Source organism: Stylophora pistillata, chromosome 10, assembly GCF_964205215.1.
Source record: "Stylophora pistillata chromosome 10, jaStyPist1.2, whole genome shotgun sequence".
NCBI classification, from domain to species: Eukaryota; Metazoa; Cnidaria; class Anthozoa; order Scleractinia; family Pocilloporidae; genus Stylophora; species Stylophora pistillata.
Window position 1 is genome coordinate 15,876,501 of NC_142528.1, and position 13,748 is coordinate 15,890,248.

General features: G+C 40.4%; 2 pseudogenes across 1 annotated transcript in view; one reads left to right on the top strand and one right to left on the bottom strand.

The window, feature by feature from the left end:
• LOC148721943 (uncharacterized) overlaps positions 1-13,748 on the top strand; it is a 547,091-nt pseudogene that overhangs the window by 522,026 nt on the left and 11,317 nt on the right. The window lies entirely within an intron of this gene.
• LOC148721965 (uncharacterized) lies at positions 3,900-4,707 on the bottom strand (annotated as a pseudogene).

Consider the following 13,748-nt stretch of genomic DNA (forward strand, 5'->3'; position numbering starts at 1 on the left):
CGCCGGCGGGGACTGAGCCCCACTCTGACCTGCAGTCTGATGACAACCTGACACGTTGTTTCCTGTCTGACAGAAAATCCAGCACCCAGACGCGAACCCACCGTGGCATGTCCAAGGCTTCGATCTTTCTGGCCAGCAAATTGTGATCGATAAGATCAAAAGCCTTACAATAGTCGAAAAATACCACTCTAACAGCTTCGCCTGTGGCGTCAGTGGCTTGTGACCAGTTATGTACCATGGAAATCAGAGCGTACAAGATGGAGGATCTTGGAATACCGCCATATTGGTTCGGGGCTATGATCTGCAACACCGCTGGACTGACGTATCTGAGTACCACAAAATCTTCCGCAACCTTAGAGATAGCTGGCGTCAAGGAGATAGGACGCAGGTGCTTAGTAGCATCTACCACGGGTTTTTGCTTGGGGAGAGGGACCACGTCCGCAAGCTTCCAAGAGGCGGGAAGCCTTTGTTCTCTAAAGCTCGCGGTCAGTATAGATGTAATAGGCTGTGCGAGAATCACTGCATATTCCCTCAAAAGCCAGTTACCGATGTCGTCAGGTCCAGCTGCCTTCCTCGGGTTTAGATTGGTTAGAGCGTGTAGGACATCAAATTCCGTAATGAAAGGCATATCGGAGTCCTCCACTACAGTAGGGACAGCGTATAGGGGTTGGTAATGCTTCATGGGTTCTAAGAACACAGCGTTGATGGCGTTAGCTAGTTCAACGTCACTTAGGCGATCGAAACTGTCCCTGAGCTGAAGGTTGGAAAGGAGACTTTCAGAAGATGACGCAGGATTCATACCGGCGATTCGTTTAACTGCGCTCCACCTCTGCGAGGGCTTGATGTTCTTTAAATTATTCACTTTGCTTGCATAGTATTTACTGCGAAGTGACCTACGCGTGCGGTTGACGTCATTTCGATATCGCCGGTATTGATCCATGTCTCCATTGTGGAAGGCGTGTTGACGGAGCTTAATGAGGTTCTTGAACCGCTCAGTAACCCACGGGGGATCATTCAGGTGACGTCTGACATGTATAACCGGCATTAAGTGGTCGAGACCAGTTTTGATGAAATCCGTAAACAGCGCCAATTTAGCCTCGCAGTTAGATGCTTCGCTAACCACTGACCAGTCGATAGACGCGAGGAAACGCCAAAGCTCGGACGTACGACTGGCCCGAGTGTCCCGCTTGGAAAGGGTTCTTCTACTTGGGCCTTCCCTTGGAGCACGAGTTGTTGGGTGCACGAAGACAACATTGTGCTCCGATAAACCAAACGGCGGTAGATCTGAACGGAATTTATATCGTACAAATCTGGTTGGTTGGTGAAGACCAAGTCCAGGATCTGATCACCCCTAGTGGGCTTGTTGACCAATTGCCGCAGTCCGAATTGTGCAGCTAAACGATTCAACTTTAGCCGATTGAAATCGCCGCAGAGTAAAATCCCGCAACCTGGGAATTCTCCCTCAACAGTAGTCAAGGATGCTGATAGATAGTCCAACAAAGCAGTGTCTCTAGCGCTGTCGTTGAACAACGGATGGTATATGGTGGCCGTGATAACGCAGGGTGTCCAACGCGGGAGTCTTTTTGGTCTTAACCAAATGGAGTAAATGTGTGAATAACTTGTTTGTACGATCTCAGTAGGCCAACCTTTAACCGGACGGTCAGACTACACGATCATATGTTGCCCATGGGTTCAAACCTTTTAATTTATCTAGCTTGTTGTTACCGGGTGAACCAACCCTGATGCTTAGTCGCAGAAAAATCAACGATGAACAGTTCTTTAGGGTAGAGTGCATGGGAGTGAATAACAACGTCTCCATGAGTTAAGCGTAATAGATGATTTAAAACGCCTGAACGCCTGTTGTGCGGGCTCTACCCACTGCGGCCATTAAAACATTTTAATGTATGTGCTTACGTAATTGTTTACCAATTTTCCTTTAAAACATTCAAAAGAGAAATAATTTCTCTCCTTTCTACACCTTATTCCAAATGGCCGCAACTCGATGAAAACTGGGGTGAGTTATTTACACTGAAACAAGGTCAAAAAGGCCAGAACTAAAATGTTTTACAATTTACAGTTTCTCCTAAGAAGTTTGGACAATAGTAACTACCTCTAACGATAAGGAAGAGAAAAGATGGCAAATGCCTTGTATAGTCCCCATTTACTAAGCAAAGATATTCCGGGAAGTTCTCTTGCGAGAAGAAAACCTTCATCGCCTAGAACGCTATTGTCTTTTGCGACATGTACTTGCAGTGCCCATTTAATCAGCGAGCGAGGCATTTGGCATTAACGTTAGTAAAATCTTGTGAATATTTCTCTGAACTGCTCTGGCATGTAATTTGGTTATATCAACTAGGTTGAAATTGTAGATTGGCCACCGTGTTAAAAAGCTGACGTTTCGAGCGTTAGCCCTTCGCCAGAGCGAATGGAAGAATTGTGGGTTGTGTGTGAGTCTATATGCAGAAAGTGGAGCTACGCTATCGGTGGGAACATGGCTACGAGGAAAACACGAATACTTAGTAGGATGAAGAGCGTTCGTTGATACCCATGGGATAAAAGAGTGCCGATTATCTTATTGTGGGTTACTCCCACCGACGCAGCACCACAGTTTCTTTAGAAACTTTCACTCTTTATTGCTCTGGCATGTGCTTGTTTATGATTTCTCGAGAAGGCCACATTGGTACATTCCTTATTTTTAAATATAAAATGTTAACTTAATTAGGTTATTAGAAAAGATTCTAAGTTTTCGTCATTTTCTCTAAGAACAGTTGTGTCCAGGCCTAGGGTTGTAGATGATGACGGCCAATAACAAATATTATCACCACCAAAGTCACAAAAATTGTATAATGCATTAAAAAGTTTACCCGGTAGGTAATTCAGAGTAAAACGCCATTGATTGACGATTTCTTAACTGATTTAGGGTGATAGATTTCTTTTTTAAGTCGTTGTATCTTGTCGTCAAGTTGACAAGTATTCCTTTCCCTTCACGCAGTTTAATTACCAGAGTGTTCGTTTTCGAATTCTCCTTTTGTTCTTGAATTTTTTTTTCAGCCCCTCATTTTTTCTTTTCAGTTCAGAAATGTTTACTAATTGGATTGTTCCATCCTCTTTGTTATTCACTTCTTCGATTTTCGTTTTCAGTATAGACGTGCTTTCTTCTTCTTTTTGTCGTGGAAGTTTATGGAAAGATACCTTCAAGTCTTCCTCCGGTCGACCCCTTTTGTACACTTCGGTACACAGTAGTTTTGCAGTATTTTGTTTACAGTATGAAAACATTTGGTCCTCTTGACCTCGTTTCTGTGCAACTTTTCCCAGTTTTTTTTTTAAGAAAGGATGTTCCCAAGTCTCTATACCTAGAAACAATAACATATTAAGGTCCTCCAAAATGTCTTTTAATTACTGTTTTTGGTAAAAATGTACTAAGTAGACAGTTAGAGTGTGGTTTGCAATGGTATACTCTCTCTCTCTCTCACTGCTGCAAAGAGGAGTGGAGAAGAGAAAACAACTACAAAACTCTTCTTCGTTGATTTTCTTGGGAACAATTCAGCAGGCCTTGTAAGCGTGAAAACAGCTGCTGTTTGCTGCAGAATTTGTCATCGGGAAACCCAAGCACTGAGCTGTCCTTATCGCGATAGCGGTCTCGGAAGAACTGAGCACAACCGAAGCAAGTGGGTGAGGTGGTTACTTTCAGAGCGACGTTTTCTTTGAGTTAACTTGGAATCTCTAATCGAGCTCCTCGTGCTTGTACGATTTCGTTGAGTCGATTGTTAGTTAAGTAAGTGGTTGATACGGTGGCGATGCAAAGAAAGGATGCGGTTGCATTATTTATTTATTTATTTAGCTTCATTTATACACGGGTAAAACATCAGGACTTCAATGAAATACTAAAATTACATCAATTACGTATACATGGTTAAAGATACTAATCTAATACTAATTGAACTTAATAACAACAAAATAAAAACAATAACGAAGTGCATGCTTGCCATGAATGCCATGTGATTAGTTAACTCATTTATTATCAAAAGGAAACCCCTGCCGCCGGATTTAAAACTAGCAAGAGTTTGTGCTTGCCGTAGATTGGTAGGTAAGCTATTCAACATCACCGCACCACTGTAGCTGAAACTGTTTTTTTAAAAAATTGGTGCTGGGGAATGGAACAGCTAGTTTGCCCTCACAATTCCCAAGAGAGTAGGTCGATATTGCACTCCGATCAGTAAACATTGATTTCAGATAATCAAGGGCGAGACCATTAAGAGATTTATGGACCATAGGGGTTGTTTTTAATTCTCGTCGAAGATAAAGTTTTTGCCAGCCTAGTCTAACAAAGAGATCATACACATTGGCATCACATGAAGAAGAGGTCAAAATACGTGCAGCGCGATTCTGTATTTTTGTAATTTAATGGAAAGAAATTTGTTGCAATTCCCCCATACGACACTACAGTGATCGAAATGAGGTTGAACTAAAGCATTATAGATGCATAAGAGCGTTTCAAAAGGAACAAAAGATCTGCTTCTCTTCAAGATGCCAATGCAGGAGGCAATTTTTTGGAAATATGTTGATATAGACGTTCCAAGTTAGGTTTTTATCTATATATACTCAAAGAGATTTCGTAAATTCTACTTGTTCTATAGGATTACTGTCAATAGTAAAAGACGGGATTCTATTAAAACTATTTAACTTTTGCTTTGAACCAATCAACATAAACTCAGTCTGCGACTTACTAAGAATGTCTGAGCCTATTTGCCGATAACCATTCGGTAATTTTAGTTAGATCATCGTTCATGGTTTTCCTCTCGATACGCGGTGACATCGTTTCTGACAAATGAGTATCATCTGCTTACATTCTGGGATTTGAATTAACAAGAAAGTTCGGTAGATCATTTATATAGAGTATAAAGAGGAGAGGATTGCACCTTGAGGAATACCACAAGTTAAAGGTTGACTATTCGAGAGAAAGCCATTTACAAAGCATTCCTGCTTACGATTGTTCAAGCAGGATTTAAACCAGTTAGACGAATTGCTTCCGACATCACAGGCTTTTAATTTAGACAGCAATATAGAGTGATCGATTGTGTCAAAAGCTTTTTTTCAGATCTAGAAAAATCACTGCATTAACCGGCATTACCTTCATCGATATTAAAAGCCCAATCATCTGTGGCTTCGAGTAAGGCAGTAGCAATGGAATGATGGGAACGAAACGCTGACTGATTACAAGCTAAGAAATTTGATTATTTTTTAGTTAAGTATTCGTAAAATTGATTGTATACGATTCTTTCAAAGACGTTAGTCACATTAGGAATTGTAGAAATAGGGCGGTAATTATTTAAATCCGAACATTCTCCCTGTTTAAATAACAGTAGTGGATCTAGGAGGAGGGTCCGCCGAGTTCGGACCCCCCTATCAGCCCCTATCAGACCTGACGCTTACAACTTTGAGGCTGAAATTCTTACATCGACAGGATCGTATATCACTTTTTACCTGGCTGATTTTTTTAATGAAGCGTGCATGGAATTTTTCCACTAAAATAAATTCCAGGGAAATAAAAAAATGTAATTGTTTTTGGGTACCCCACTATGATCTGTTCGCCTCTGCTCGCAAAGCAGTAATTTTCCGCACTAACGGCGACCGGCGTTCACAGATTAAGAAACACATGGTCGTCTCTGCTTTCTCAGCTGGTCGACAGTTATGGCGACAACTCGGCGGATAACTACATTCTTTCAACCAGTCAAATACAGTGAAATTGAAAATGAAACAGTTAAAGGTGAAGAAGCTGAAGCTGAAGCTGAAGCCATGGGATTCGGAAACGGTAAGTTGTTTTATACTTTTATTCCATTACCTGAAAAATGTTAGTGACTATGGTTTAGAAATAAACATTTGTACGTTTGTCGTTTTAGTTGAGCTTTCTGATTTTGATGCCGAAGTCTTAGTGGAAGGTCCAGTTTCAAGTGGTGCTATCGAAGGTAAATGCTGCATTGAAATTCGTTTTCTTTTTTTTTTCGGCTAGGGTACGTAATATTAAATATATAAACAAGCCCGACTGACGGAGGAAAACAAAACCGACGCAGTCAATTCTTTACAGACCCGGCGTCTGAGAAGAACTCAGTGATAAAATACATTTTTACTTATTTTACTGCATTTAGGAACAAATGACACTGTTAGTTAGATACTTTACGCTGCTTTATAGGTGACTATCAGCATCATGTTTACCTTTATTTTATCATTCTTGTGCGGTTTATCGAAAATGTTTTACATTTTCACTTCAGACTTAGGGTGCTTACCATTTGTGAGAAAAATCCGATTGGTGTAACCGTGGCATAAAGGTAAGGGAGTTTCTGAATTCATGGACCAACCGGATGAGATTGAGCTTACCATTTATCCATCAGGCGTTTCGTCCCGCTCCAACCGGAAACTCCACTCGTATTGCTTTGTTTGATTATTCGGTATGTACCCTCGAAATGCATTTGAGAAAAAAGCGAGCATTTCCACCTTGGGACGTAGAAATGTGGTGCTGATGGATTAACATATCAGCCATGGTGGCTGACGAAAACACACGTGTTGCACATTGGTACAGCGAAGAGACTGACGCCATCTTTCAGGACGAAGGCAACCCAAGCGGAGAGGCCTGGAAACGGAATTTTATGACCTTCCGTTCCGAATGGAAAAAGGGGAGTACCTCTGAAGGTACTCCACAATTTCCGAAAGGAATTTTCGGAAAATTAGCTTACCATTTGACTTCAAACCGAAATTTCCGAATTTATTTGGCCAAATGGTAAGCACCTTTAAGGTCCAAACGCGGCATTTTGTGGCTGTTCCGAAAACAGGGAGTGCGGAGTGCGGAGTGCGGAGTGCGGAGTGCGGAGTGCGGAGTGCGGAGTGCGGAGTGCGGAGTGCGGAGTGCGGAGTGCGGAGTGCGGAGTGCGGAGTGCGGAGTGCGGGTTTATTACGAATTAACTTAACGGCCTTCTCCCAGTTGGCTTGTTAGCTCAATTGGTAGAGCGCTGCACTAGTATCGCAGAGGTCAGTGGTTCGAATCCCGTACAGGCGTGATTTTTTTCAGGTCTGATTTTCGCTATTGCTTAAATTGCGCTATCTACTGCGAGGATCGTGCATCATATGTATCCAACACCGCAATTCAAAATATATAAAATTCATATATTTCATTGTATCTCAAACAGCAAATCATTCGTCAAATTATGGGTTAACATGGTCAGCGTCCCTTTAATCGATCTCGACTATTTATTAAAAGGGTACAAAGAAATTATAGCAATGCCTTAGTCAGTCTGCCATTTACACAATTTCAATTCCGGGAAAGCACTGCTTAACGAAAGCGATAAGCTCTTCCGTTAAAGACAGGCCTCCCTCATTCCTCCTCAACAAACCTTGCAGGTTTTCCAGCTTATCTTTCCGAAGAGCGTACGAGCTCCGAATATACTCGAAGATTAACCAAAGATTATCTGAAGGTTTTCGAAGTTACCCGAAGATCCCCGAATTTTTCAAGTCATGTTTTTAATTTAAAAGAACTCCGAAGATTTTCCGAGTGGTGTACGAGCTGTGCATATACGCCGAAGTTACTCGAGGATTCGGCCTGAGGAACAATCGAATCCCCATGAACATGGTCCAACACCTATGAGGAATTAAGAAAACGCTGAAGAATCTATTTTTATGTTAGTTACACAGAATTTTTTATGGTGAATTTTGTCTTAGCCAAGTGAAAAGTGCATGGATTTTGGGTAAATTCAAATCAGTTTGTTTCCGGTTGGACAGTTAACCACCCCGATATCCCACTCCTTTTTCCTCGTCCGAAGAACAAAGAATGATCGAAAACGCAGGCCTTGTGAGGACTTGACATGTAGTAAAATACGTTAGTGACGCCATTGTCTAAAAATTGATCGCGAAATTATATTTTTTAGTTAAACTTGAATTAATAACTTGAATTTTGAATAAAAATATCAGATCTACAGCCACAGCATCAGAGTTTTTCCTTGACCAGCAAGGTGTCTCACGTGGCCACAGCAATGGTTGGGTTTCAGGTGACGTCACAAGCTTTGCTGAAGTTAGTGTCCGCCATGTTGGTGTCCCTCGGGTGTCAAATTTATGAATAATTAGTCGATTTCTATTGTGAAGCCCTCTCTCTTATCGCCGTATTATTTCGCCAACTACATGAATATCCAGACAGAAAAAAGCGATAAAAGTATCCGGCATTCATCTTAAGGTATCCCAGTGCTCTCTGAGTATGCCGAAAGCTTAGAGAGTTGGAAGGAAAGATGTTTGCAAAAGATCTCGGTCATTGGGGTTGACCCTGCAAGCATACCAGCCGAGAAGTTCAGTCCAAAATGCTCGCCTCCTGTGGAAGCGTCGGACTTGCTGAGTTACCTCGTTCTTGAGACCAGCTTCTACACCAAGAAGCAGTTCAAGGCGTTCAAGAGTCTAGAGGCGTTTAATCAAATGGTGTCGGGATTTGTAACCTCAGTTGTAGGCAAAGTAATCGCCGGCAAGTATGCCGTGAGAGCACGAGTTTGGCATTCACAGTATATGAGTGATCCTTTAGTGAACATTTGGGTCATTTCCGAAAACGATGGGACTATTTTGTCAGCCCATTGCTTGGGATCCAAAGCTGGACTGGCTGAGTCATGCTCACATATCGCAAGTGTTTTATTTATGTTTGAGGCAACTACTAGAATTCATGGCAAGCTCGCTGGGTGTCACGAAAACTCAGACACCGAAAACTCAGGTCCCTCGAAGTATTCTCCAAGCTTTCGAAGTGCTCCATAATTCGATAGTGCATAGCATAAAGCATGAACCAATTTTTTTTATAAAATAACCGGTGGAACAATGCAACAAATCCGACGCGAAAGACGGACAACAATATCAAGAGTGATTCTTCAGTGAAGCGAATCGTGACGGCGCTGATGCCGAGTCTTCTTTCGCGTTGTTTTTCTCTTTCTGCCTCATTTAAGAACTCTAGCCCAAGGGTCGCAAAATTGTCTTCGTTTTGGGACTGGTGGGCCGAGTCTCTGTTTGTATCCATTATTATCGCGAAATATTTAAGAATTTTAACAGAGCGACAAGGATCTGTGCAACGAAGTACAAAAAGGTAAACAAACGTCCCTTTCGGCTCGTCAAAATCACGCCACATTTTAATACTTTGATGTTGGAGCGAGCGCATTTGATCCCGTTAACTGTGAATGAAAAGTTCAAAATTAACGGGGAAAATGGAGGTAAATCTAAGCTAAATGAAGTCTTGTGTCACTCTAAAATGTTTTAATACTCAACCATCGGACGATTTTGCGAAACGTGCAACTTGCGGCCTTGCTTTTGCTGCTTCAGTTGGATCAAGACCCAAAAGGTCAAAATACACGCGGGATTACCAGGAGTGATCATGAGTCGAGTTTATCTCTTGAATTTTCGAGGAGTCTGAGTTTTCGGGGTCTGAGGTCTGAGTTTTCGGGGTGTGAGTTTTCGTGACACCCCAAGCTTACTTGCACTCAGGTAAAATGCTCATGGATTTTGCCGACATAGGTCAATGAAGTGCCGTATGCGAGGGCTAAAGACATCGATTTCTCATCGGCTAAGAAGCTCAAAGAAAAGCTCGACCAAAAAATCGAGGATCTACAACAGCCGCAAGCCTCGAACCATACAACAACTTCTAGTTCCTCCTGTTCTTCCCCTTGATTTGTGATGATCTTAGGTATGGCGCATTAGATCATATATATAATGAATTTTGCGCTATAGAGATAATAAAATTATTAAATTATTATACGAAAAAATCCTTAGTCTTTATGCTTTCCACTTTTGCTCGAACAGCCAACAATAATGCATAAAACCATCCCTTCTTTCTCACATGAACTCTTCGTTAGATACGGTTTGTTTACGCTCGAGGGACACCAAGATGGCGGATATTAACCGTTGCTAAGGTATTGGTCACGTGGGTGAAACCCAAGGATAGGAGGGGTTGGTCAAAATCATCCTTTTGGATACCCAGGGCCGTTACCACAGTCATTAACGACATCTATATTTAGCCAAAGGCTGTCGCCGGCGATGTCTTCTACGCAGCAGCATTCATTTAGCGGTATGCGTCCACTCCAACCATCCGTGCCCCAAGGTTTTCCTTTACCGCCGAAACCCATCATTCCTGAATCTTCTAATCCTTTCTTTTAAATGAAGCTAAAAGGAAACATCTCAAAATGTAACGGATTTGAAGGAAGCTTTCAAAAAGACTCTCAACCTGTTGATAGCATGGCAGTCATTGGACGTTTAGAGCTGGACTGGTATCCAAATCTGTACTTAGATGGCACAAAATGTTGGAAGTTAGGAGGAGCACAAAGAAGATACTACCATATTAACAAAGCATGTCTGTGCACACGTCGTCCCTGGTTCCATACAGGCCACTTGCAAGGTCTGTTGAGGAGAACTGAGGGAGGCCCGTCTCTAACGGAAGAGCTTATCGCTTTCGTTAAGCAGTGCTTTCCCGGAATTAAAATTGAAAAAATGGCAGACTGACTAAGGCATTGCTATATTTTCTTTGTACCCTTTTAATGAATAATCGAGATCGATTAAAGGGACGCTGACCATGTTAACCTATAATTTGACGAATGATTTGCTGTTTATTATTTAGTTTCAAGGCCGTTAAAAAATAGATAAGTTAATAATTAAAAATAAACAAAAGATGAAATAAAAAAGTCGATAAAAAACAAATGAAGCCGGGGGTTCGATTGTTCCTCGGGGATCTCCGGGTAACTTCGGAGACCCTCGGATAGTTTTTGGTTAGTCATCGGAGTATATTCGGAGCTCGTGCACTCTTCAGAAAATCATCGGAGTCGTTTTGAATTAAAAAAACAGACGTTGAAATATTCCGGCGGAAGTCCGGCGGAATTCCGGATTCCGGCTTTTCCAGACTACCGCAAATGTTAGCCTCAGAGAATTTACACCAAGAGCAAACGCACTGCAGGGTATATACATACGCAATTTGTCAGCTTTCTTTCCCGACCCACCGACTCCATAGGCAGTTGTGATTTTGTGATGTAAACCGTTGATGGGTCTTCGGTATTATACTAAATTTATATAAGGATAAAATAAACCATCACTTGTATGTGCAGGATAATTATTGTAAGTATTAGCAAATGTGTATCCCTGGAAATAAGTTTAAAAAAAACAATTGGTGGAAACTGTACGTTTAGAGGAATCAGTGACTAATCAATGGATAATAATGAGATAATCGATGAGTAATCGAATGCATCAATTACTCATCGATGACATCAATGAGTAATCAATTGGCAAGAAAATTGTTCCCCATCAATTAGTCATCGATTACCTATCGATTATAGCTACTAGTTAATGACTAATCAGTTTTTACCTGATGAGTACTCATTGATTATTCATTAATGTCATTCATCATTGATTTGTTACATCTGCTAAAATGCTTGGTTGATGTTAACCTCCCCATCTGCTTATTACTAATGAAAACTGGATTATTAAGCAAACTGATATAACCCAATAGGTTTTTTTTAATGAATGAATCAATATTTGTATAGGTTGCTGATATTCATTACTATTCATTCCTTTACTGTTTTGTTAAATTTCTAATTATTATTACATACCTGCCTTGGGTACTTTAGAAATTGTTGGTAAGGGTCAGTAGTCAGTAGTAGTGAAGTTGAAAATGATTTGATTTGAACAGAAAAAGTTGGACAAATTTTCATAGAGATCAATATTCGATTTGTCAGACTTCAAGCTAGTTAATGCTAATATCGTAAAATAATAATAGCATGAAATATAGCAAGGAACTCTCAACTGTCATGTCAACGACTGAAATAGACAAATATTGATATAGATTCTGAAAACTTTTTTCTGGACGGATCAATATTGGCAATCTATATTTATGCAGTGCATAGAAGTGACATTATATATGGAACCTAGTGCTTGCTGGTTTTATTCAGACTGTAAAGATAGCACATGACACCGTAGTTAGTTTGGAAAAATAGTGTAAACAACACAATCAATAGCAGTCTTTTTCCTAATATTCCAAATGGTGTTGTACAATCTTGATAGCACTAAATGGAAAAAAAAAATGATTGGCAATATTTTGCAATTACCACTGAAGTATATGGACAGATAGGAGTAGGAACTGATGATGAAATTAGGCATACACTGCACACAAAAAATCACAGTTTCTCTGTGAAAAACCACACACCTTGCAATCCTGGCTGTAGTCAATGAAATGTTAATTCTAAGGATATGCATTAAATTTATGATACGTGGAAGTGAAAATGCTTTCATTTGTTGCAAATGTAGTTGCCTTTGTTCCTATATTTTTAAAAAATTAATGCATCTTTCTTTTCTTGTCACTAGGGTTGTAATTCTTACAGTACCAGCTTTTTAGTTCTCTCTTTGTTCCAGCATAGGACCTGTAACAATAAATGAAATGTAACACCTGAGGGGATTGATCAGTGTGTAACAACAAAAATCCAGTATGTTTTTCTCATAGTAAAGTATTGTATCATGTTATATACCAAAATTATTCATATGAAAGCAGTTTAGGCCAATTTGTAAGTAAACAGTGCATAAAATATAGGATAATAAACAAAAAGAGAGAAAGGAAAAATTACATAATTTAAAAAGGATGTAAATTGAAAGTTTGTCAAGAAAACATTTTCTTATTTCTTGCCAAAATGATTTGAAGGGATGGGTTTATAATTCTTCACCCACAACTTTCCAAAAAACAGAAACTCGAGAGGCGACTATATCATTTCTCTAACTATAGGTTCTCAAAAATGAAAAGTTGTTGGTACACGTCGAGTGTAATTTGGAATAGTAATGCTATTTTTAAGTCATTGTTATTGAACGTTGTTCACGACTTCGGAGGTTAGGGTGAGGGTTAATATTGCACTTATTCAGCTGGATCGATTCCTGCAATTAGCAAGGAAAGAGTCCCCGGCTAAATACAGGAATCGATCCGACCTCTCATTGGACGAGAGAACAAGGGGAATACTTAATACACGTCACCAGGCTCAAAGATGGTTGAAGCGACCTGAACTATTTGAACCCGTCGTCACGCAATGTTTTGAAGCCTGGGGTCAAGACTAAGTGGGGTCAAGCCGACTCAAGCGTGGTTACTCAGCGCCGGGAAAAACGCGCCAAATTTGTCGATGAACTATATTCAGCTCTTGTACAGTTTCCTGTACACTACTAAATTTACGTCTGATTCTTCGAAATTTCGTTTATATCGTTCACTAAAGAAAAGGAAGATGAGTGGGAAAACAGCCAGAGGTAAGGTCAGCTCAGTCAAGCTCGTCAGCAAATGACTTTATTCTGTATACGTGTGGTTTTTGTTTACACTCACACGTTTCTTTAATACTTTATGCAGCTTAGCATGAAACATAGAACCAGTAATATGTTACTTCTTGTCTTGATAGTCAGGGAAGAACTTGGAAAAAGCTGGACATGCAGTAGTTGTGAAGTTGCGGTACACACTGGTACAAGCCATTTTTATTTAATATTTTCACTTTTAACTATCTCTATGAATATCTTGTAGAAAATCCCATACAAATCAACTTGTTCCAAAGTCTTAATCTCCATAACTCATCATGTGAACTAACAAATAATGAAAAGCACTCTGCAACGATTTTGCTAAAACAGCGACGCCTTCAATTCGAACCAATTCAATTCAATCCGCTGAGCCGCAAATCCGGCCAGAATATAGGCTCCTTGTAGCCTCTTGTTAAGTAACAGATAGTTGTCTCAAA